We start from the raw sequence: 22447 nt of genomic DNA, 5'->3' as shown, positions 1-22447 counted from the left end.
CCATCCCTCAATGTATCTTTCTATACAGTAAACATTTTGCTATTTTAAAACGAAAACTCAGAGAAGTATGTTTGCCAGATACTGGCAATGTGTTTTTTTTTGTTTTGTTTTTGTTTTGGTCTTACTGTTATTGAAATTAATCATGTTACAACAGGGAAGGATTTGACCTCTTGTTCATTTCTGTAAGAGAGCAATACATTAGTTCACATTCTGCAACTTTTCTTTGCAACCAACTGATCTGGAAAATATTGGGCTTTTTGTTTGCTTGATAGAAGTGCTTTTTTGTGACTGCATGCGCTGGTATGGCATACCGTCACCTTTTTCCAGAGCAAGCCAGGAGCCAGAGTCCCTGAACCCTGCAACAACACGGGTCCAGGAGCTAGAGCCCCCACCAGCCCCACAGCCAGAGCCCCTACTGCCCCTCTGACAACCCCAGCTGCAGGAACCCAAGTGAGGAGGGGTGCTTGTTATGTAATTAAATTCTACAACAGCAGAAACAAGGGCCAGGAAAAGTACTGGTCATACACCTCTGATAGTTCAGGCTCAATCTGATCTTTGGTAATGATGGGCTTGATTATCATTGTACAATGACTTCATACATATCTGTGAAACTGATCCAAAAATGGGATGCCTCCATTGACTTCTGTGGAATTTGGGTAAGTTGCCAATTCTATTAAAGTCAGTGGAATCACTCCTGGTTTACACTGATGTACTTGAGAGGAGAAGCAGCCTGGAGGTCTTTAATTATCCAGCACAAGTGGCTGCAGTAAAATATTCTAGTGGTCTCAAATTCTGAAAGTTCCTCTTCCTTCCTTCTCCTTCCCTCCATGCAGGTCTGTGTTTGTACATCTCCAATTCCCTCTGAGTAATTTTAAACCACTCAAGTAGCTTCAACTACCATTTTCATGGCGTGTCCTCATAAAGCTACTTCTCCACATCAGATCTGTCTCCTTCCATCCAGTTCTGCATCTCAGCCTCTCCCTGTGGCATCTTCCTCTGGACATTTTCTTGTCAGTTTAATAGTGAAATCATCATCTTCACTTGCCTGCACTCCCTGGTCCCACATTCCGTCACTGATGATAGCCAGATACCCTATCTCTGAAACCTATAATGTGATTAGAAAGGAGAAGGGGCTCATGTTTCCACTTTTCCCTCTCCCAACATCCAGCCTGCATGAAAGCCCTTATGCTGCTGGTGCCACACAATCTCTAAATTGAGAATTTGTATATTTGCCCAGACATCTACAGCTTTTGTCTGCAACTCTATTTCTTCTTTTGGTTAGTGCAACTTCCTCTCTAATGTGCCTGCCACCCCATTATTGCTTTCAACAGTCATATTCTTTGCCCATTGAGCTAATCATGAATTGAAATTCCCCTTCTCCCCAAATCTTTTCACTGGCTCCCCTTTGCCACCATATAGAGTTCAAACACTGTAGTTTCATCTTCAACAGGTAACTGAATAAATGTTGTCCTCTTTTATCAACTTTCCCTCTTACTGCATTGTCCTCACCTAATATGTTCTGTTAATGACACCAGCCTGGATACTCAGTGCATCTGCTTCTCACAGAACTCTTGCTGCACTTGCTTTTGTGCCAAAGCTCTTTCCAAGCTGATGTTCAAGGCCACTATCTTCTCCTTGTTCAAGTCCCATCTCAAGACCATGTCTACTGCAAGGTCTTAGCGAGTTTATTAAGCTAAGGTAATATATGTACATGTAAATAGAACACAAATCCAAACCAAACTCCTCTTTTTTCTATCATGACCTGCATTAGTCTTGCTAACTAATCACCTAATCAACAAAGCAAGTATCTTAGCCACTAAACCAGCCTAATGCCATTCTTCTATAAAATAAATATGAATAAAAGCCAGCCTTAGGATCTTTCTGTTGCTCTTGCTGACAGGGATGCAGTAAGTTAATAGCCTCCCTTTGCAGTTACACTTGATTGTATCTTAAACCACTTGGCAAACACAGAAAGCGATGCTAAGTCAAATTACAGATTACTGGAACACATCTATTATGTGAGTGGGATAAGATGCCTGAGAATCCACTCTCACAACTGATTTCATGAGAGTTTAATTCCAAACAAATAAGTCTATAAAAATTCAATTCACAACAAAGATGAATGAGAAATATGTAGGTGCAAAATATATAGCAGTTTTTAAAACAGCATGCTGTTAAAACGTTTACTTTCAGAAAAGATGAGAAATAAAGCCAAGAACCTTTAATCAGACTTGGGGTAGAAATAAGTGTTAGATCTGGGCATGGTCAGAATGTCAGAGAGGAGCTGTTCTTTGAATTATTGGGTGGATAAGAGGTAATGTGAGACCCTAGACAATTGTTTGATATTTGTGTGTTTGTCTGAAATCTAAAAGAGCAAGGAATGCAACAGAACTTAGTGCATTGTTTGAAATGGCTGAGAACAGGGGAAGACATATTTGCTACATTTATTGAACATACCAAGTAGAGTGTGCCTTGTCACCTCCATGTTTCTTAAGACTTTAGATGAGCATTGGCTTAATGCTCATACACATCGTAATGGAGATGGTTTTAATATGTTTTTCACCCATAACTATGTGAAGATGGCTGTCATATTTTGCAGCTAGACAGTGCTCCTTTCAGATGCAGGGTATCTGAGGCAAAGAGAACAATCAAGGTTCAGTGGAATTCTCCACCATACAGGTATTTGTCAACACAACAAGCACCAGGCTGGCCAGGTAAAAGGTGATGAACTTCTGCTATTCAGTGGGTCTTCTGCAGTTCTCACTTTGAGCTAAGAATTTTACAGAAAAAAAGTCAGGTTTCACTAATAGAGTAGAGGGAGGTCACTGCTGCCATTTCCTTTCCCTAGGCCTGCAGCTGTCAGTGCAGGGGGATCCAAGACTCCATGTTGGTGGACTGCTGGACTTGCTGCCACAGCTGCTAGATAAAGAGGAACAAAAGTTCATTCTCCATTACTGAACTGAAAACACTACATACCATGTTTCACCCACTCAGCAAGTGGCATTATATTGGTGTAATTCTAGTTGTGCAGGAGCAGAAGGTATAGCCTGTTCCTGACACTTACTCAGGTCCTAGTCCTCCTCACACCAGAATCAGAACCTCAGGTTGATAGCTGGACAGGAAAAAGGAATGCCTCCTTAAAGGAGAGAGGAACAGGACAGAGCTAAAAAGCTTTGGGGATTTGGTTTCAGCATGGAGATGGTGTTGTGGATAACAGAGATTTGTCAGCTGGCAGGGAAGTTGCTGCCAGCAGCTGATGTTGTGTTAGTGGAGCAGAAATAATGCTCATAACCAGTTGGTTTGATGGCAAACTGGGTTCCCCAAAGAAGTGTATTGCTCCAGGACAGCTTGGATGAAAGTGATCATGAAAAGATAGAGTTCAGGATTCTAAGAAATGGAGGGAGAATAGCAAAATAAGGACCGTGGATTTCAAGAAGGCAGATTTTTGCAAACTTGGGGATTTATTAAGTAAGATCCCCTGGGAAGCAAGTTGAAGATGAAAAACAATTGAAGAGAGTTGGCAGTATGTCAAAGAGAAATTATTAAGGGCACAAGAGCAAACTATTCCACTGCAGAAGAAAGTTTGGAAGTATGGCAAGAGATGACCCTTGGCTTAACCACATTATCTTGAATGATCTAAAAATAGAAAAAAAAAGCAGTCCTACAAAAAGTGGAAGGCAGGTTAAATTATACAGGATGAACATAAATAAATAACACAGGTATGTAGGGGCAAAATTAGAAAGACAAAGTCACAAAATGATCTCAAACTATCTAGAGATTAAAAAGGGCAACAAGAAGATATTCTACAAATACATTAAAAGGAAGAGGAAGACCAAGGACAGGGTTATTCAATGAAGATGAAAAAATAACAGAAAGGCTACGTCTACACTAGCCCAAAACTTTGAAATGGCCTTGCAAATGGCTATTTCAAAGTTTACTAATGAAGCACTGAAATACATATTCAGTGCCTCATTGGAATGCCGGCAACTGCGGCACTTCGAAATTGATGAGGCTCATCCAGATGGGGGTCCTTTTTGAAAGGACCCCAGCAACTTCGAAATCCCCTTATTCTTAACAGCAGATAGGAATAAGGGGATTTCAAAGTTGATGGGGTCCTTTCAAAAAGGACCCCCATCTGGATTAGGTGCGTGGCAGCGAGCTGTGTCAATTTCAAAGTGCCGCGGTTGCTGTCATTCTAATGAGGCACTGAATTTCAGTGCTTCATTAGTAAACTCCAAAATGGCCATTTGTATGGCCATTTCAAAGTTTTGGGCTAGTGTAGACACAGCCAAAATATGGAACTGGCACAGGTGTTTAATGTCTTCTTTGTTTTATCAAGAATGTTGGTGTCAGTTGGATGCCAAACATAGTGAATGCCAGTAAAAATGGTGTACGATCAGAAACTAAAACAGGGAAAGTAACAGAGAGGAAGCCGTGCTAGTCTATACACTATCAAAACAAAAAGCAGTCAAGTAGCACTTTAAAGACTAGCAAAATGGTTTATTAGGTGAGCTTTCGTGGGACAGACCCACTTCTTCAGACCTGAAGTAGTGGGTCTGTCCCACGAAAGCTCACCTAATAAACCATTTTGCTAGTCTTTAAAGTGCTACTTGACTGCTTTTTGTTTTAAAATAGGGAAAGAACAAGTTAAAAATCACTTATGAAAGTTAGATGTCTTCAAGCCACAAAGGGCTGATGAAATGCATTCTAGAATGTTCAAAGAACCAATTAAGCAGGTATCTGAGCCATTAGCTGTAATCTTTGCAATGTCTCAGAAGACGGGAGAGATTCCAGAAGACTGGAAAAGAGCAAATATAACACCCATCAATAAAAAGGAAAATAAGGACAACCCAGGAAACTACAGATTAGTTAGCTTAACTTCTGTACCAGGAAAGGTAATGGAGCACATAATGAAGGAATCCAGCTTCAAACATCTAGAAGATAATAAAGAAATAAGTAACAGTCAGCATTGATTTATCAAGAGCAAATCACGTCAAGCCTTGATAGCTTTCCTTGATAGGATAACAAGCCTTGTGGATAAAGCAGTAGATATGGTATATCTAGACTTTAGTAAAGCTTTTAATACAGCCTCACATGACCTCATTAAAAAACAAGGGGAATACAACCGAGAAGGATTACTAAAAAATGTGTGCAAAACTAGATGGAAAATTGTTTCCAGAAAGTAATTATCAATAGTTTTTAATATTAAGGGCACATGCTGAGAAAGTGCAACAAGTGATGTTCCAAAGGGATCAGTTTTGGGACCAGTTCTATTCAATATCTTCATCAACAATTAAGATAATGACAGATAAAGGACAGGCTTAGTTCTGCCATGAATTCAGGGAACTGGACTTGAGGACCTCTCAAGGTTCCTTCTACTTTCATGATTCCATGACAGCCACAGAAGTGAAAGGTGGAAAGCTTCCCATTAATTTCAATGGGTATTTGGATCATGCTTATAGTGAGGTAATATGTATCCTAAATGGAATGAGTGATAAGGATACATCCTTGGAATCCTTACCTATTTATACTATCATATGTTACACTTGGGAAATGAAGCAGAGTCTTCATAATATTTATATAAATGCTATTGTATATGGCATTTAAAACTCACACATAACACACACACACACAACCCCTCCCCTGGAATTTATACACTGGAATTCAGAGTAAGCTGCAAGTTCAATAACAAAAAGCAGATCAAGTGAAACGCAAAGATGTAAAGAGATGGAATTCATTGAAACTGGAGGTCAAAAGCATTAGAACATGTAATTCAGTCTATTTTCATTAAAATGGGATTGGCGTCACTGAGCTGTGGGTGAATAACTAAAAAGGAGAGGTAATGATATTTAATGGGATACTTGAAATGGTTTGGAAATTATTCTTTAAATGGTGTTTTGTTTTCTTGATGCTAGTTTAATTATAAATGAAATCCTCATAGGATAATGATGACAGTGGTACATGGCTCACTTGTAAATGATTTCTGTCAGTGTCCTAAACGAATGCTGAAGCTAGAATATGCCCTTTTCACTCTGTGCCCTCTCCATCATTTTTTATAAAAGAATTGTGACATTTCAGTTTAAAAGTATTTGCACACAGAGAGAAGACTAAGATGAAACATTGTGTTCAGGAGTGCTCAGTAGACAATTTCAGTCAGTCCAAAATCCATTAATAAGAAAATGGTCGTGTTGAAAGTGAGTGGACACATTTTCACACTTACCTTGATACATTTGGTTAAGATCATGAAGAAAATATATTACAACTGGGGGGAGAGGGAGGCAATTTTAAATCTGAATGGTCACATTTTAACATGAACATGTGCACCGTGCACTTTTGCATGCAAAAACTGTTTTATTTGCATGTGTTGTTGTGCCAAATGTAGTTCACTTGTATTTTTGCAAGTGGGAGTCTGTTAAAATTTTGTGTCTAAATTGTCTTAGTGATACTATGCCAGATCATCTTTGTTGTAACTCTGTTGCCTTCTGTGGGTTTATATCTGGAATGAATTTTGCCAGTGTCTGATGCATGAAGAATTAAAATATGTGAGGCTGCTGATATATTGCATTGTATTGCTGAATCTTTTGCAGAAAGTTTTATTGTAAATTGGATTTAAATTAATTTAAAATAGCATTCTTTGAGTTTCTCAGTCATTACATCTGAGTCCTGTATAGTACAAGTTTAATATCCCAAAGTTGCTTTTTCCAGCATTAATGCTTGTTATCATTTATGGTATGATCTAGTTAGCCAAAGTTTTTTTAAATTGAAGTTAGTGACATATGTGAAAAATGTATTATTTAAAAAAAACCAGGAAATAGCCTTAACATCCGTTGCTGAGAATTATTTATTATGATTATGACACTTTCAGCTTTGGTTTTATTATTGTATCTGTCTCAGTCACAAAGCAAAACTTGCAAGTTTAATGCTTCTCATGAGGGTATCTGAGCACAACAAATGCCATTCTGTTTTGATATGAAGGATACTGAAGTGAGCTAAATATAACTAGGGAGGTCTTAGAGACTTTTGAGGCTATGAGTCAAGATAAAATATATTTTGAAAAAATAATGATCACACCATACAGAAAGAATATACTTTAGATTAATGCAGGATGCTACCTGTTGTTCTGTTTCAGAAACAGACTGGGTTTTATTGTAGCTAATATTTCTAGTAAGTTAAACAAAGGGTACATTTGACATAATAAAACATTTGAGATCCAGGCTCTGAGGGTGAATTGACATAACAGAGATTAAAAGCACACACAGTTTAAAAGCCCAGAGGCAGAGCCTGCCTTGTTCAATATACAAATAGGGGCTAATTTACATACGAGTCTATACATGATCCAGTGGGGCATCACACATAAGGTAAGGCAAAGTCCAAGAGTCAACAGAGTATGTGTGTCTATGAGTGAAGCACTTCCTATGCTGGGATCCGTCCGTCTAATTGGATCTTGCGGTTGGTCTAAGAGAGAGGAAAGTTACCCTCTAGGGCTGTATCTACACTACGAGATAAAATCAAATTTAAAGGAGTTAGCTCAACATTAAAATGTCACTGTCCTTACCATAAATGTCATTAGCTTGGTTTAGTCTGGTCTAACATCAATAATAAAATGTCGATATTAATGGACGGGTGTAGCGTCAATCTCAAGTTTAAAATGTCGAATAAAGGCTAGTGTGGAAGCGCATGTCTTTCATTTGAATTTATTAGCTTCCACATGTGTCCTGTATGTATCCCGCAAAGCTATGTGCTATGGCTCCCAGCTCCCCACTAACAGACAGCGATGGGAAACTGACCAGGGCTGCTGCACTGTCAGTTTCCCAGGTCCATCTGCATCATGTGTCCTTGTCCCTAGTTGTCTGAACCATGGTGGTTTAAAACTTTAGTCCATAAATGTCCAGGTGGGGGCCACCCATAAGGCCGGGGAGAGTCCAAGTCCATGGGTGGAATTGTGCCCAGCGATGGGGTCTGTCTTGTGTTCTCTTCTGTTCGGTGCTGCTCCTGTACAAGACATAGTCCATCAGGTACAAGAAGCCAATGCTTACCTTGACCTTGTCATAGTCCATTAGTACAGTCCAGTCTGTCTCACACGCTCTTCCATCTGGCACTGTCCCGTAGTCCATCAGGTAAAAGAAGCCAATGTTTCCCTGAACCAAAAGTGTAGTCCACCAGGTGAATGAAGCCCACACTTCCCATGATCTTGTCTTGACTCTGCCCATTGTCACAGTCCCAGGCATTGAAGCATAGTCCATCAGACCCTCTGAGGTGACTCAGAATGTTGTCCAAAGGGAGAAGATGTGGGTGCTTTCTTTTAAGCTCCACCCTCATCGGTCGTCTGGTTTGTTGTCCTCCCTTGGTGTCGTCTGCCATGTTGCCATCAATGTCAGGGATGTAGTCCAACAGGGAAGTTAACAAATGCCATTCTCTGTCCTTGTCCAGCTGTCTTTGCTCCTCTGCAGTGGACCCTTCTGGCACCTCTGAAGAGAAACAGACATGAAACAGGGAGAAGAAATATCACATTATGAATGGGTAACAGGACTGGCTAATAATATGGGACATTCTGGGTGCTTAGAGTCCCAAATGAGAGAAAAAGCTCTTGTTGTGGTGTGCGTGTGGGATCCAGGGTACATCTTGAGTCTGGGGATAGACAGGGAATTCCCTTCATTAAGACTTGCAGCTAAAGGCCATGTCTACACTGGCACAAATCTTCAAAATAGCCATGTAATGGCCATTTTGAAGTTCACTAATGAGGTGCTGAATTGAATATTCAGCACCTCATTAGCATTAGTATGCTTCTAGCCCCGGTGCTTTGAAAGTGCCACTTTCAAATGCGCGTGGCTTGGTGCTGCTATACGGGGGTCCTTTTCAAAAGGACCCTGCACATTTTGAAATCCCCTTATTCCCCTCAGATGAGAGCAAAGTGAAAGTCCTCAGAGTCAGGGCTGGAGGCCCCACCACATGGGGGCTTTTGATATCTGGTACCGTTTGGTTTCTCTAAGTTATGAGGCAGGAGCCTGAGTGGATCCCTGCTGATGGGTAATTGGAGGGAAGACAATGAAGTGTTCACTCCTGGGTTTGAGTGGAAGCCATTTGAGTTTTGTGAGATATATTTTAGTGTAATTGTAATCCTAAAACTCAAGGGCCACAAGACCAAAGTGACTGAAACCAAAACCCTGAGTATTAGTTGACTCCCTGGCAAAGTGAAAGCACAAAGTTCCATGTGTTTGGACAGAGCTGTGGAGCACTGCCCACCTATTTCCAGAGCTCAAGTTAGTGTTTAGTTTCCCACTTTCAAGAACAATACATTTGTTCACAAATTTGAAGAAAAAAATGTTTTCTAAAATGTCTTGCTTTGTTTTCTTCGTAGTCCAAAAACTGTGCTGATAAGAAGTTTGGATCAGAATTTATAAAAGCAGTATTTCTAAAAAAGATCACCATTTCTCTGATTAATCTTGTTTGGAGTTCATCCTCCCTTTAATGTTTCCTTTTGTGTTCCCCACTCTTTACAGTGGCTTTAACTGTGAAAACTCTCCGTTATTTGTAACACTGAGGTACCTCAGGCATTGGAACTGTGCCTTTGAAGGCTGAGCTTCCCAGAGAGACTGGCTGAAGTGGTTTGAAGCTCAGCCAGTTGGAACCAATTGCGGAATAAAGCAGGGCCCTTGCAAGCACTAAGTGAGCACTGAATACTCAATGATATCATCAGTAAAAAAGGACAAATAAAGCAAACCACATGCAGTTCCTGGAACCACTACCAGTTCGTGAAAGTGATGATCCATGTTTCTGTGAAGTGGTGTCACAAGAATTTGCTCCATGATTATGTGACGTTGTCACCTCAAGTGCACACATACTATAGAGGCATAGGTGACACCTTCAAAGACCAGAAGGTCAGTTTGCAGTTTGGTCCAAAAAATCACAGGCAATAGTCCTTTAAGACAATAGAGACCTGGTGCATGGAACAAGTAGCCATGCCACCACCTCTCCACAACAGCAGTGCTGATGTTCCAGGAAGGCATTGCAATTCCAAGCAACAGGGCAGGGCATTTCAGAGATTAACTGAACATTGTCAATACATTTAATAATTAGGCTTGTTATAAATACCTGTAAATGTGGTCCGTTAATATTAAGTGCTATTACGGTTTTGTCTTTTAAGGGAAGACGTGTACTGAGCTTCACTGGGGTGCTGTGAAGCACTTTTTGCTGTGATGCATAGCTAGTTGTAACTGTACACAGAATAAAGCAGGCCTCTTACAAACACATAATGGTGATCTGTGGTGATCACTACATCACAAAATGGGAGGCACGGCATAACTGCAGAGTGTTGTTAGGCATGCTGGAGATGAGTCCAAGCCACAAGAGTGGATCTGAATAAGGACCTGAACTTCTTCAAAGTTCACAATGATCCAGGTTTTGATTTGGGCCCATGTCTGACATGCACTTACTGAGGTGAGAACTGCCCCAATGACTCTTAAAAATATAAAATGATTATTTCCTTCACTTTTTTTTGAGCATGTTGGTACTTGACTCCAACTTTACGCATAGTTAATCCAATGCTAGTTTTAGGGATTATTAGATCTAGATACTTTAGTGGTGTAATAATGTTTCATTATTTTAAATTTAAACATATACCCCATCTGCATTATAGGATTTTAGGGTTGTCACTCTGTCTGGGTGTCAGGATGAAACCTGTAATGGCTGTTAAGTCAGTTTCGAAGTAAAGGAAACAGCTAAAAGCATGGTGAAGAGCTCTTTTTATTTAGAATTTTACCATGCTGAATCATCAGTGGGATTCAAGATTTATTGCTCCAGTTCTTAAGTTCTCAGCCATTTATGGCTTTTTCACACTTCACAAATAATAACCATATGGCAGTGCAGGCGTTCACTTAGTATTACAGAGATTAAATGAGTTTAGATTAACAAAATTAAGCTATGCCATATTTTAAAACAATGCATCTACTTTCGTACATTTGCTATCTTTTTATGTTTAGTGTAGGTGTTGAGTCACTTTCTGTTTTTAGATAAAATGAGAGCACCACCCGTAGAAATATTCCTATTTAATTTCATTATAATAATGGGACAATATTGTCAGGTGAATTTGCAGTAAGTCATGTACGGTAACCAAGTATTCAAAGAGAAAATTAAAGTTTCAGAATGTTCAGAGCTTACTAACAAGACAGCCAGTGTTATGGGGAAAATGATTTAACAGATCTGGGGAAAAAAAATCCTGCCATGCGTACATGCAAATGCATGAATAATTCTTAGGCTTCTAAATTTTATGCAAGCTAGTCAACTATGTTACTTCAGCCAGACCTATAACTGGGCACTTCAGTACTCAGGACAAGCAAGTAGATCTTCACCCCTTACTGTTTTTTTTTATTTATATTTTTCATTTTTCTGCCCTATGGCCCTGTTCGCCCTACTCTAGTTTATGGCCCTTTTTCTCTACACTTGCCTTCTTTGTGATCTTGGGAAGATTGTATGTTTTGGTACTTCAATTTGTCCTTTACAAAAGAGGGGTAATGATACTTACAGAGGGTTGGTGGGAAGTATAATTCACTGGTGAGGTGAAAGGCATTGTAAGAATGCAAACTGGAGTAGTTAGTCTCTCCAGAATGTGTCTCTTCTCTTGGTAGTCCATTGTGTCTGATGACGTCTTGAGCTTGCACAGGCTCATCGGTTGTGGACTCGCATGTGACTGAGGAGTCCAAGCCTTGCATGGCATGGGTGTTCACAATAGGGGCAAGAAAACTGTCCTGGCTCTGTCAGTGTGGCTGCTGCTGTTGCTTTCCTCCTCTCATGAGCATCAATCAGGTGTATGCGTTGCTGCTCTTCGAAGTTTTCATACGTGTGTCATACTAGACCACGCCAGCCTGTTCGGTCTTCTGCATGCTGCTCTAGCTGCTTTGGGTTTACTCCAGCATAAGTAGTGTTGGCTTTCAAGCAGTCTTTATACCTCTTGTGAGGCCCACCTTGATTCCTTTTACCCTTGGAGAATTTGCCATAGAGGAGTTGCTTACAGAGTCTTTACTTCTCCATTTGTATGACGTGCCCTGTCCAGCAAAGCTGGGCTTTCGGAATCACAGCTTCGGTGCTTGTGGTTCCTGCTCTGTCAAGTACTTCCAGGTTCGTGACTCTGTCCTGCTATCAGATGTGCAGCGTTGACCGCAGGCTGTGTGCATGGAAGCGCTCCAGCAGTTTCACGTGTTTTCTGTACAAGGTCCAGGTTTCACAGCCATACAGGAGACTGGTCAGCACTACAGCCTTGTACACTTTCAGTTTAGTGGACTGTCGGATATTGTGCTGATTCAACACTCGTGCTCTCAGATGTCCTAGTGCGTGGTTGGCCTTGCAGATCCTGGCATTGCTTTGTCAAGGGAGCCATCATTGGCTATCACTCTGCTGAGGTACTTGAACTTGTCTACTGTTTTAACTCTGTTCCTTCAACAGATAATGAAACTGGGAGAGCAGCAGATCCTGGAGCAGGCTGAAACGGTACCTTGGTCTTTCCTAGGCTGGTAGTCAAACCAAAGTGGTGAGTGGCTTCAGCAAATATGTTGACAATAAGCGGGAGATCAGATTCCTTGTGTGCCATAAGTGCACCGTCATCAGCAAAAAGGGCTTCAAGGATGAGCCTCTCAAGTGTTTTGGTTTGAATATTCAAATGATGAAGGTCGAAAAGTGATCCCTCAAACCTGTACTTTATGTAGACTCCATGGTGCAGGCCCCTAACTGCGTGGCTGAGAGTGCATGTGAAACAGAGGTTGAATAACACTGGGGCCAGAAAGCATCTTTGCTTCACACCATTGGATATCTCAAATGGATCTGAGGACTCGCCATTCAAAAAAACAAAGCCAGTCATGTTGTCTTGGAACGGACATATGAGGTTAACAAATCTTCTCGGGCAGCTGAATTTTGACAGGGGTTCTCTGTTGATGGTGTCAAGTGTCTTGGTCAGGTCTATAAAGATGGTGTATAGATCCAAGTTCTGCTCTATGCATTTTTCCTGGACCTGCTGAACAGCAAAGATCATGTCAATGGTGCTGCGGCCTGGACATAAACCACACTGTGCCTCTGGTAGGTCCTCCTCTGAGATGCTGATGATCAAATGGTTGAGGATTACTCAAGCCAAGATCTTCCCAGCAGTAGAGAGAAGGGAGATGCCCTGGTAATTTCCAGTCAGCTTTGTTGCCTTTGTTCTTGAAGAGCAAGAAGATTATGGCATCCCTTAAGTCTTTGGGCATGTCTTCTTCTTCCCAGATGCTGGTCAAAATGCTGTGAAAGGCTTCAAGTAACACTGGTCCTGCTGCCTTGAAAATTTCAGCAGGCATATCATCCATCCCAGGGGCTTTCCAGAGCTGGTCTGTCTGATTTTCTTTTTAACCTCATCCACTGTAGGAGCCAGGTCAAGACTTTCTATCATGGGTCTCTGAGGGATCTGGTCGAGGGCCGCAGGGTTGGCAGTGGAGGGCCTATTGAGAAAGTTGCTGAAGTGCTCTCTCCACCTATTATTTATGTTGCTCTTCTCCCTCAGGGGTTCATGCCATCTGCAGACAGGAGAGGTGTAGTACTTGACATAAAGGTCCCTATACAGCTTTGATAACACTAAAGAACACTTGGAGTTCTTGGTGTCAGAGTAGTATTGGACTTCATCAGCTTTTTTCTCCCACCACTCATCTTGCATTTTGTGAAGTGCCATTTGCGCCTGGCTCTGAAGGTGCTTGAAATGGTCATGTTTGAAGACTGAGGACTGATTGTTTTGCTATAACAGAAATGCGTTCTCTTTTTCTTCTAAAATCTTCATGATGGTCCCATCATTTTCATCAAACCAGTCTTGGTGAACTCTTCTTTTTTTGTCCTAGTGTCGACTTGTCTGACTCCGTCAACATGGTTTTAAACTGATCCCACTTGTGTGTTGGGTCTCTAGTCAGAGGTCCATGGAACATCAGCACATCATTAAGGCGGGCTGCAAATTGTTCACAGTGACCAGTATGTTGCAGCTTTCCAATGTCTGACAACTTTAAGCTTCTTGCAGTGCAGCGGTGTGATGTGCAGCATAAGGACAGATCTGATGAGTCTATGATCAGTCCAGCACTCAGCTCCCTGCATGGCCCTGGTGATCTTAACATCACGAATGTCCTGCTTGTGACTGATGACATAGTCAATCAGGTGCCACCGTTTTCATCTTGAATGCATCAATGTAGTCTTGTATTTATCAGCCTGCCTGAAGATAGTGTTGGTAATTGTCAGGTCATTTACTGCAAATAAGCTCAGCAGAAGGCCATTGGCATTCATGTTACCAACGCTGTGATGCCCCAGCACCCCTTCCCAGTTCCTACAGTCCTTGCCGACTCTGGTGTTGAAGTCACCCAACAGGAGAAGCTTATCACTACAAGGAGTTGCTTTCACAAGATGGTCAAGATCCTTGTAACAGCAGCAAAGGGTCCTGTGGCACCTTCTAGACTAACAGAAAAGTTTTGAGCATGAGCTTTCGTGAAGTGAGTCTGTGCTCACGAAAGCTCATGCTCAAAACTTTTCTGTTAGTCTGTAAGGTGCCACAGGACCCTTTGTTGCTGTTACAGATCCAGACTAACACGGCTACCCCTCCAATACTTAAGATCCTCGTAGAAACTCTCTTTTGCTTCATTGCTGCTGGTCAGACTGGGGGCGTAAGCACTGCTGACCGTAACGTGGTGAGAGGGGTTGAGGGGGAAGCAGAGCCTGATCAAACACTCACTGATGCAAGTTGGTAGGTCAGGAATCTGGCGCAGAAGTGATGTCTTGATGACAAGTCTCACTCCGTGGATTCCGTCTTCATTTTCTGGCCTGTCTTTCCAGAAGAAGGTGTAACTTCCTTTCAGTTTGCAGATGGATCCTTCCTCTGCAAGTCTGGTGTCACTCAGCATGCCTATGTCAATGTTATAGCATGACAGTTCTCTTGCTATGAGGGCCATTCTTCTCTCAGACTTCATATTGTTCTCCCTGTCCACAAGGGTGTGAACGTTCCATGCTTCAAATATCTTTCTTTTCACTGTTTTTCTACTGCTGTGAGGGTAAAACTGCCAGCTGTGGCATGCTGGCCAGTTTGGTTGGGACAAGCAATTTTTGGGACACCTTTTCTAGTTCCCTCCCTCATTTGAGGATAAGCAGTGCTGCTCCTAAAAAGGCCTGCTCAGTCGCCTGGGATGTTGCTGAACTCCTCTGTTGTCCCGGGGTCAGAGTTGAGTGACCAAACTCCACAGGCTGCCTACGTGAAAGTTTGGAACTACGACTCCACCCGTTGCTTTGTCCCCCCGCATCGCTGTAGGACTTTGAAGGAAACAGAAGATGTAGACTAATAAAGTAGACTGGGCTGGGAGATGAGAATGTGCAAAGAACCTGTGTGGGAAAATGTTTAAAATTGAAAGCCATTGCACAAGGGCAGGTCCACTCTCTTGGCCTCAGAAGCCTGGTTCCAGTGGTACAAAAAGTCATCATGGGTGAAGACTTCCTTGGCTGCAATGGATGGCCATGCCATCTTCAGTGCCTTATCATGCCCTTCACTCTCCACAGAGCCTTGCAGAACCGCCTTCTTGGTCATTGGATCTCGCTGTTGATCTCATCCGTCCAGTCCACCAGAGGCAACTTTGCATGCTGGGATAGGCAAGTCCCTATCTCACTGAAGGTTTCAGACCTGTTGGCTACCCTCACCTTGTTTAGCCCAGCCATTGAAGTGGTTTATCAGAGTGTGGCTGCTGCACATGCTACAGCTTCTTGGAGGCACAGGTGAGAGCTGAGTGCCAGGTGGGGACCAAAGGTGCATGAACTGTCCCCAAAGAGACATGACAAGTCCCACACACCAGAGGTGCTGCCCGCCCTGGACACCCCATGCACCCCAGGACGTGTACATGGAAAATAAAGGGAGGCCTCAACCATAAACCAGAGATTGTGAGTTAAGAGCCCTTGCAGAAAGCAATACTGAAGTGTTTTGCAGTCATGATCTCTAGGGCTGGAGTTTACAATTTAGTCACTGCAGCATTTGGGATTAGTGATGTTGTATATGTTTTGTAAAGATTTCAGATATGCCTCTTGGGTATTTAATTCATCCCACCACTAAAATCCATGTTCATATGTGGCATCCAGAGAGAGAGAATCCTGCCAGCTAACATGTGTCCTAATGAGTGGGATCCACTATTGTAATAGGTTTCCAGGTGTGTACTTCCTGCCAATCCCTCCCTAGCCTATGGAGCTGCGTTAAACTGCTCTCATCTGAAAAGCATTCCCATAATCATGGCCAGCAGGCCTGAAAGCTCCTCCATCAGGCAAAATAAGATCAGATTGAGAAATGAAAGTGCAAGTTTTATGTGAAACCAATTTCCTTGTCCCCTGATGAATAACAACAAATCAAGATCCACAGACTGGGAGGAGGAGAACGGAGCTTAATTGACTCTGAATTTTGAAATGGGGTCTTAATGACTAGGCTTGAGTTAGCCAGCCTGACCTTTTCATCTGGGGTAATTGAAAGGAAATGTCATTCTTTACAGCAGGCTATGGCTAATCCAGTTCCCACCACACACAAAACCCTTTTAAAACATGTCTCGGAGAAAGTTGCTATCTTCCTCTTTTACAGGCTTTATTATTTTCTTCACTGTATTGTCTGAAGTACATGTTTTAATCTCTCCACACGTATCTCAGCCACCTGTGTTTTACCTGAAAATCAAGAGGAGGACCTCTGTAAATGAGGCAAGTTAAAGTGACCTAAGTGCTTTCCACCCTGGTGGTACGTCCTCCCTCTCACCGACGTAGCTGCCACCAGTCACAGAGGTGCAGTAATTATGCCAACAGCATAAAGCACTCTTCTGTCAGCATAGTGCAGCTTCTCCAGACATGCTACGGTGGTGCCAGGGCATCAGTGCAGCTGTGCCAATGCAGTGAATCAAGAGCAGGCCTGCCCTGCATACCAGAAGAGCAAGAGATGATGCTCCGCAAAGGATGCTCCGCTGCATGATAGGCAGCGCAAGTGGAAACAATGACAACCAAATCAGGGTAATGATTACGTGGCATTTCCTGTGGCAGAATTCTGTGCAGCACAGTGAGAGCACTGAAAACAACTCAGGTCTGCTGGGCTGGGCAAAAGTCAGGGAATCAGATCTGCCTCCCTTTGCTAATCACTGCAGGAAGTCACTCTGCTTAGCACATTTCTCCATCTATGAAATGGAGATAACCAGGCCTCTACTCCCTTTTTGTAAAGTACTTTGGGTAAGATCCAAGAAGGGACTTAGGCATTGCAATGCTGAGTGTCACAGCCCCTAGGTCATTGCAGGACATACTGTGAGCCACAAAACCCAGTTAGGTACCTAGGCTCCCTGAGCGATGCATAGGGAGAGATAAATACCTACTAGTGCCATCTGCAATAGGCCAACACAGCTGCTCCCTACTAAGTTAGGCAATGGGGAGATGGACACCTCCATTCAAACTACCTTGAGCTACTCATTTCAGTTTCGCAGTCCCCAAAATAGGAACTCACCACCTGGGATCAAACAGTTGAGGCACCTCCTTTGTGGATCTTACCCTTTGAGAACCAGAAAATGCAGTCTAACAATTAAGAGTTATGCTTTGAACTGATGCTGAAGAATGGTGAAACATAGCTTTTGACATCCCCAGTGAGCTCTCCCGAGGGAAACAATTGATGCCTGATCACTTGGCATATTTAAAACACTCCTGGACCAAATACTAGTAAGAGCCTAAGTGATTCCTGTGTTGGCAGGGAGAAGGACCAGATGATCTAGTTGGTCTTTTTTAATCTCCAGAGTCTGTGACTTATAAATATTGACTAATGGATCCACAATTGTCTGATATGAGTGGCGTGGGGCCTGGGATTTGAGGGACATCACCCTAGTGCAGACTTGTTAAGGATTCATGGGTCCTGCAAGAGTAGGCAGTGTGACTCAATAGCCTGGGCACTGGCCTGAGTGTCAGGAGTGGTAAGGTCAGTTTCTGGCTCTGCCACTAATTCACCACATAATCTTGGGCAAGTTCCCTAAACTCTCTGGCTACGTTTACATGGTGTTCTTGTTAGAGAGGAAAGCAAATGAAGGAACCCAACATAGCAAATGAAGCGCTGACTTACAAATCTCATGCTTCTTTTGTATAATCTCCTGCAATCATACTGTCAGGAGAGATCTGGTTGAAAATAAAACCAAAAACAGCTGTGTAGACGGGGTTCTGTCAGCAAAAAACACCTTTGTTGACAGCCCTTTATCCCTCAAAAAAAATGAGGTATCAATGTCTGTCCACGAAAGAGTTTTTTGCTGACAGAACCCCAGCTACATGGCTGTGGTTTTTTTTTTTCCAAAATATCTCCCAACAGCACAATCACGTGAGATTGTGCAAGTGAAGTGTGAGATTTGTAAATCAGAGCTTCATTTGCAATGTCGGGTTCCCTCATTTGCATTCCTCTCTCACCAGAGCAATGCTGTGTAGGTGTATCCTCTGTGCCCCAGCTTCCTGATTTTTAGTTATACTTATACATGTTGGTGAAGGGCTTTGAAATCTTTCAGTGGAAGATGCTGCCTGCGGAACTTACAGAATCATTCTTGATCAGAAGCACAGTGAAAATGCCAATGGCAGTTGGCCTAGGGAAGAGGATGAAGACAGAAATAGGCTAATACAAATAACAAACCATGCTTTTTGTGCTTACTCATTGCTTATTACATCTGTTGCACTAGATTTCTGCCCTGGAATTATGGCCCTAACTTCAGCGAAAGCCAGCACAGCTGCATAAGGAGTCTATAATATTCATTTCAAATGTAGTCGGATCCCTCCTGCCCTCCAGCTAATTAAGATTTGGCCTGGCCTTTTACCTGTAATTCACAGAGTTTCAGGCAGCTTGTTCACTTGAATATATGTTCCTGTGAATGACCACATTGGAATTAAAGTCACCTTCCAGTTGATACGCATTGCACTGAAAACAACCCAGAAAACAAAAAAGTCTCTTGAATGGTGAATTTCTCATTTCTGAGCTGCACGTACCTAACGTTCCAAAAACAAGGTTCCCACATCTTATCTTCAGCATGAATGTGCTGCTGCTGAAGGCAAAAGTTCAGAAGAGCAAAAAAATTGAAAGGAAGTTCAGGTTTCTGAGTGCAAAGTTCAGGTCTGAAAACGTCTGCCAACCACAGGTCATGGCTTTTTGTCTTATTTAGAACACACGGACCAGTTTTGATTCACAGTGTTTTGACAAAAATATATTAACCTCATGAACCTGATAGTCCCATCATTGTGTGCACGTCCTAGCCGCGTCCACATTAGTGAGTACTTTCAAAATTTCAGGCCCTCTTTCAAAAGAGAGCATGGAGTGTCTACACACACAGCACTCTCTTCCGAAAGGATAATCGAAGGAATGTGCCCCAGCTTTCGAAATTGCTCTTCCTAACTGGAAATCGGAAAAGCCCCCCTTTTCAAAAGGCTCTTTCAAAAGAAAACCTGTGTAGACGCTCTGCGACCCTCTCTTTTGAAAGAGTGGGTCCACCCTGACCAGCCGGCTGAGATGCAGAGATGTGTTGCCCAGCACCTGCAGGGCTCTATGGTCCATGCGTGCAGCAGCCCTTAAAGCTACACAGACCCAGAAACCTTGTTGCAGGAAGCTGAGAGCATACAGGCAGCAGCCGTTGCTAGCAGTCAGGCATGTGAGGAGCCCCAGGCCCACCCCCCGCCACAGAGCTTGCCCAGGGCTCACAGGGGTCAAGTCAGCCTAGGAAAAAGCGAGCCCCCTCCTGGGCTGAGCATGTGGGCAGGGACCTCCTGGCCCTCTGGCAGGAGGACCAGGGCCTCTGAGAAAGGGGAACAAAGCAGCGGATTGCAGCCACTTTTGCCCAGCTGGCAGACAGCCTGTCCTCCTGGGGCCACCCTGTCTGCACTCCTGACCAGGTCTGGAGTAAGGTTAAGGAGCCGCAGCAGGGATATGCCTGGGCCAGGGACTCGGCCAGCTGGTGGGGGCAGCACCCCCATCCCGCCCCTTTTATAAGGAGCTGTGGAGTCTCCTCGGGCCCAGGGACGTTACCTCCCCGCCCACTGTCCTGGACAGCACCGCCAAGGAGCCCCGTCCCAGGGGTGAGGAGGAGCTGGGACCTGCGGGCAGCCCCACCACACTGGGACTAGAGACAGAGCCAGCTCCAGCGTGGTCCAGCAAGGGGAGTGAGCTGGTCATTGACCTCCGGTCCCGCTCCTCCAGCCATGCCTCTGCCAGAAGAGCATCTCCTGACCTCGGCTGCGACTCTCTGGTAAGTATCTGACAGGGCGCACACCCCAGATCACAGGGAGGGGGCTCCATACCCACTAGAGGGGCCCCCCCACTCCTCCTGCAGACCCTGGCTGCCAGTGCTGTGGCCCTCGGGATGGTGTTACAGCTGCTAGTGGCGTTTAGCACCTGCTTCCATGCACAGTGCTGAGGCCCGATCCCAGGGGGAGGGGGTTGGCGGGGCTGGACTTTGCAAGGAGGTCGCCGCCCCAGGGCCAGGGACCCCTTTCTGCCTCCTTGATCCTCCAGGACCACCCTGTTGTTGGATGTGAGACAGGGACCTGCTGCCTGGGGGGGACAGGAGGTGTGGTCCACAGAGCCGGGGTCAGCACTCACAGCCTGTCCCTCTCTTCTCTTCCATTCTTGCAGCTGCACCATCAGAGGGCCAGGAGAGCCTTTCATCCTCTGTGGTCCTGGACAGCCCCCTGGAGGTGAGAGATGGTGACTGGGCAGCCCCACCGCCAGCACCAGGGCGTCCATGCTCCACAAGGGGCCAGAGGTGGGGTACCGAGGACGTGCACCTCACTGCCTCCATTTGGCACGAGGTCATGGTCGCAGGGTGGCACCTCTGCCTGGAGGAGACCAAGACGACCTGGCAGCAGGTGGCCTGAGGGGAGCTGATGGGGACCCTAAGGGAAGTGGTGGGCACCTTCCAGGAGCTCCTGGCCTGGCTGCCTCCTCCTGCAGTCCCTCCTGCCAGGCCCCCCTGCCAGGTCCCCTGAAGAGGTCCCCATCATGGCCAATCCCCCTGCTGAGACAGACCCCCAGCCCTACCTCCCCATCCTCCCCACCCCATCCCAACCCTGCTGGAGATGCCAAACCAGGAGAGGCTGTGGATCCCGGGGATGGCATGGCTTGAGGCTCTCCACCCCTTCCCTGCAATAAGGCCCCCACATGAGGTGCACCCATATCAGCTGCCTTAACGTAAATAGTTTCACCCCCTTTCCCCCTGTGTATATAGAGATGTGGTTCTGTTTAATGTTCATGTTAATAACTGCACGGTTTTGTTAAACAGAATATACTTTGTTTTCCCCATATTCCCTGTGTGCTGTGTGCTCGGGAGGGGGAGTGGTGGAGGAAAGTGTGTGTGGGGGGTGGCAATGGGGAGTGCACGGGGGGGAAGGGGAGTGTGTGGTGGACCTGCTGGGGGGTGGCTGAAGCAGTGATCAGTGGGGCCCCTGAGCAAAGTGCTCATGCAGGGCCTCCCATACTCAGACCCTGTGCCGGTGGATCTGGTGGCTGGGGGTGCAGCTGGCTGTGGGTAGCTCAGGCCACACTCAGCTGCCCACCCCTGCATGAACACCTCCCACTTACTCTCCACAGTATTATGGAGAGTGCAGCAGGCACCCACCACTTGAGGGACATTCAGGAAGCCCATCTCCAAGCGTGACAGGAGACAGCACCACTGGCCTTTCACCTGTCCGAAGATGCACTTCACCACGTTTCGGGTGTGGTTTAGGCAGGTGTTGCAGCATCCTGGCTAGGGTTGGGGTGGCCCATATAGGGCCACATGAGCCGGGCCTGGAGGGGATAGGTGGCATCTGCCACCATGCACGGGGCACCGTGTTGTCCCCGAGTGGAACCTCCCTCTCGGAGATGTAAGTCCCTGCATTCATGTGGTGGCACAGGTCAAAGTTTCTAAACACCCACACATCGTGGGTGCAGCCAGGCCAGCCCACATACATGTCCTGGAAATGGCCTCTGCTGTCCACCAGCTCCTGGAACACCACAGAGGGGTACCCCTTCCTCTTTATATGTTGACTCCCACTGTATTCCGGGGCATGGGTTGGAATATGGGTCCTGTCCAGGGCACTGAAGCAGTTTGGGAACCTGAGTGCTGTGAAGCCAGTGATGACCACATCCAGGTCCCCCACATGGATCACCCTTTGCAGGAGCATGGTGTTCAATGCCCGAACCACCTGCATGAGATGGAGGACATATGCACTCATGAGGGCATGAGAGGAGTGCCAGGCCCCTCCTGCCCCCAGGCCCCTCCCAGCCCCTTTCATCCCCAGGCCTCCCCCGCCCTCCAGGTCCCTCCTGGCTCCTCTCACCCCTCCAGATCCCACCACCTCCTGGTCCCCAGCAGGTCCCCTTTTCAGGGATCCTCCTCTCCCGGTGTGTGTGTGTGGCCTAAGCTTGCCTTACCTCCATGACAATGGCCCCAACTGTGGCCTTGCC

The sequence above is a fragment of the Carettochelys insculpta genome, chromosome 5, assembly GCF_033958435.1.
Source record: "Carettochelys insculpta isolate YL-2023 chromosome 5, ASM3395843v1, whole genome shotgun sequence".
NCBI lineage: Eukaryota > Metazoa > Chordata > Testudines > Carettochelyidae > Carettochelys > Carettochelys insculpta.
The sequence above is the reverse complement of the archived record's forward strand: the minus strand, read 5'-3'. Positions refer to the sequence as shown.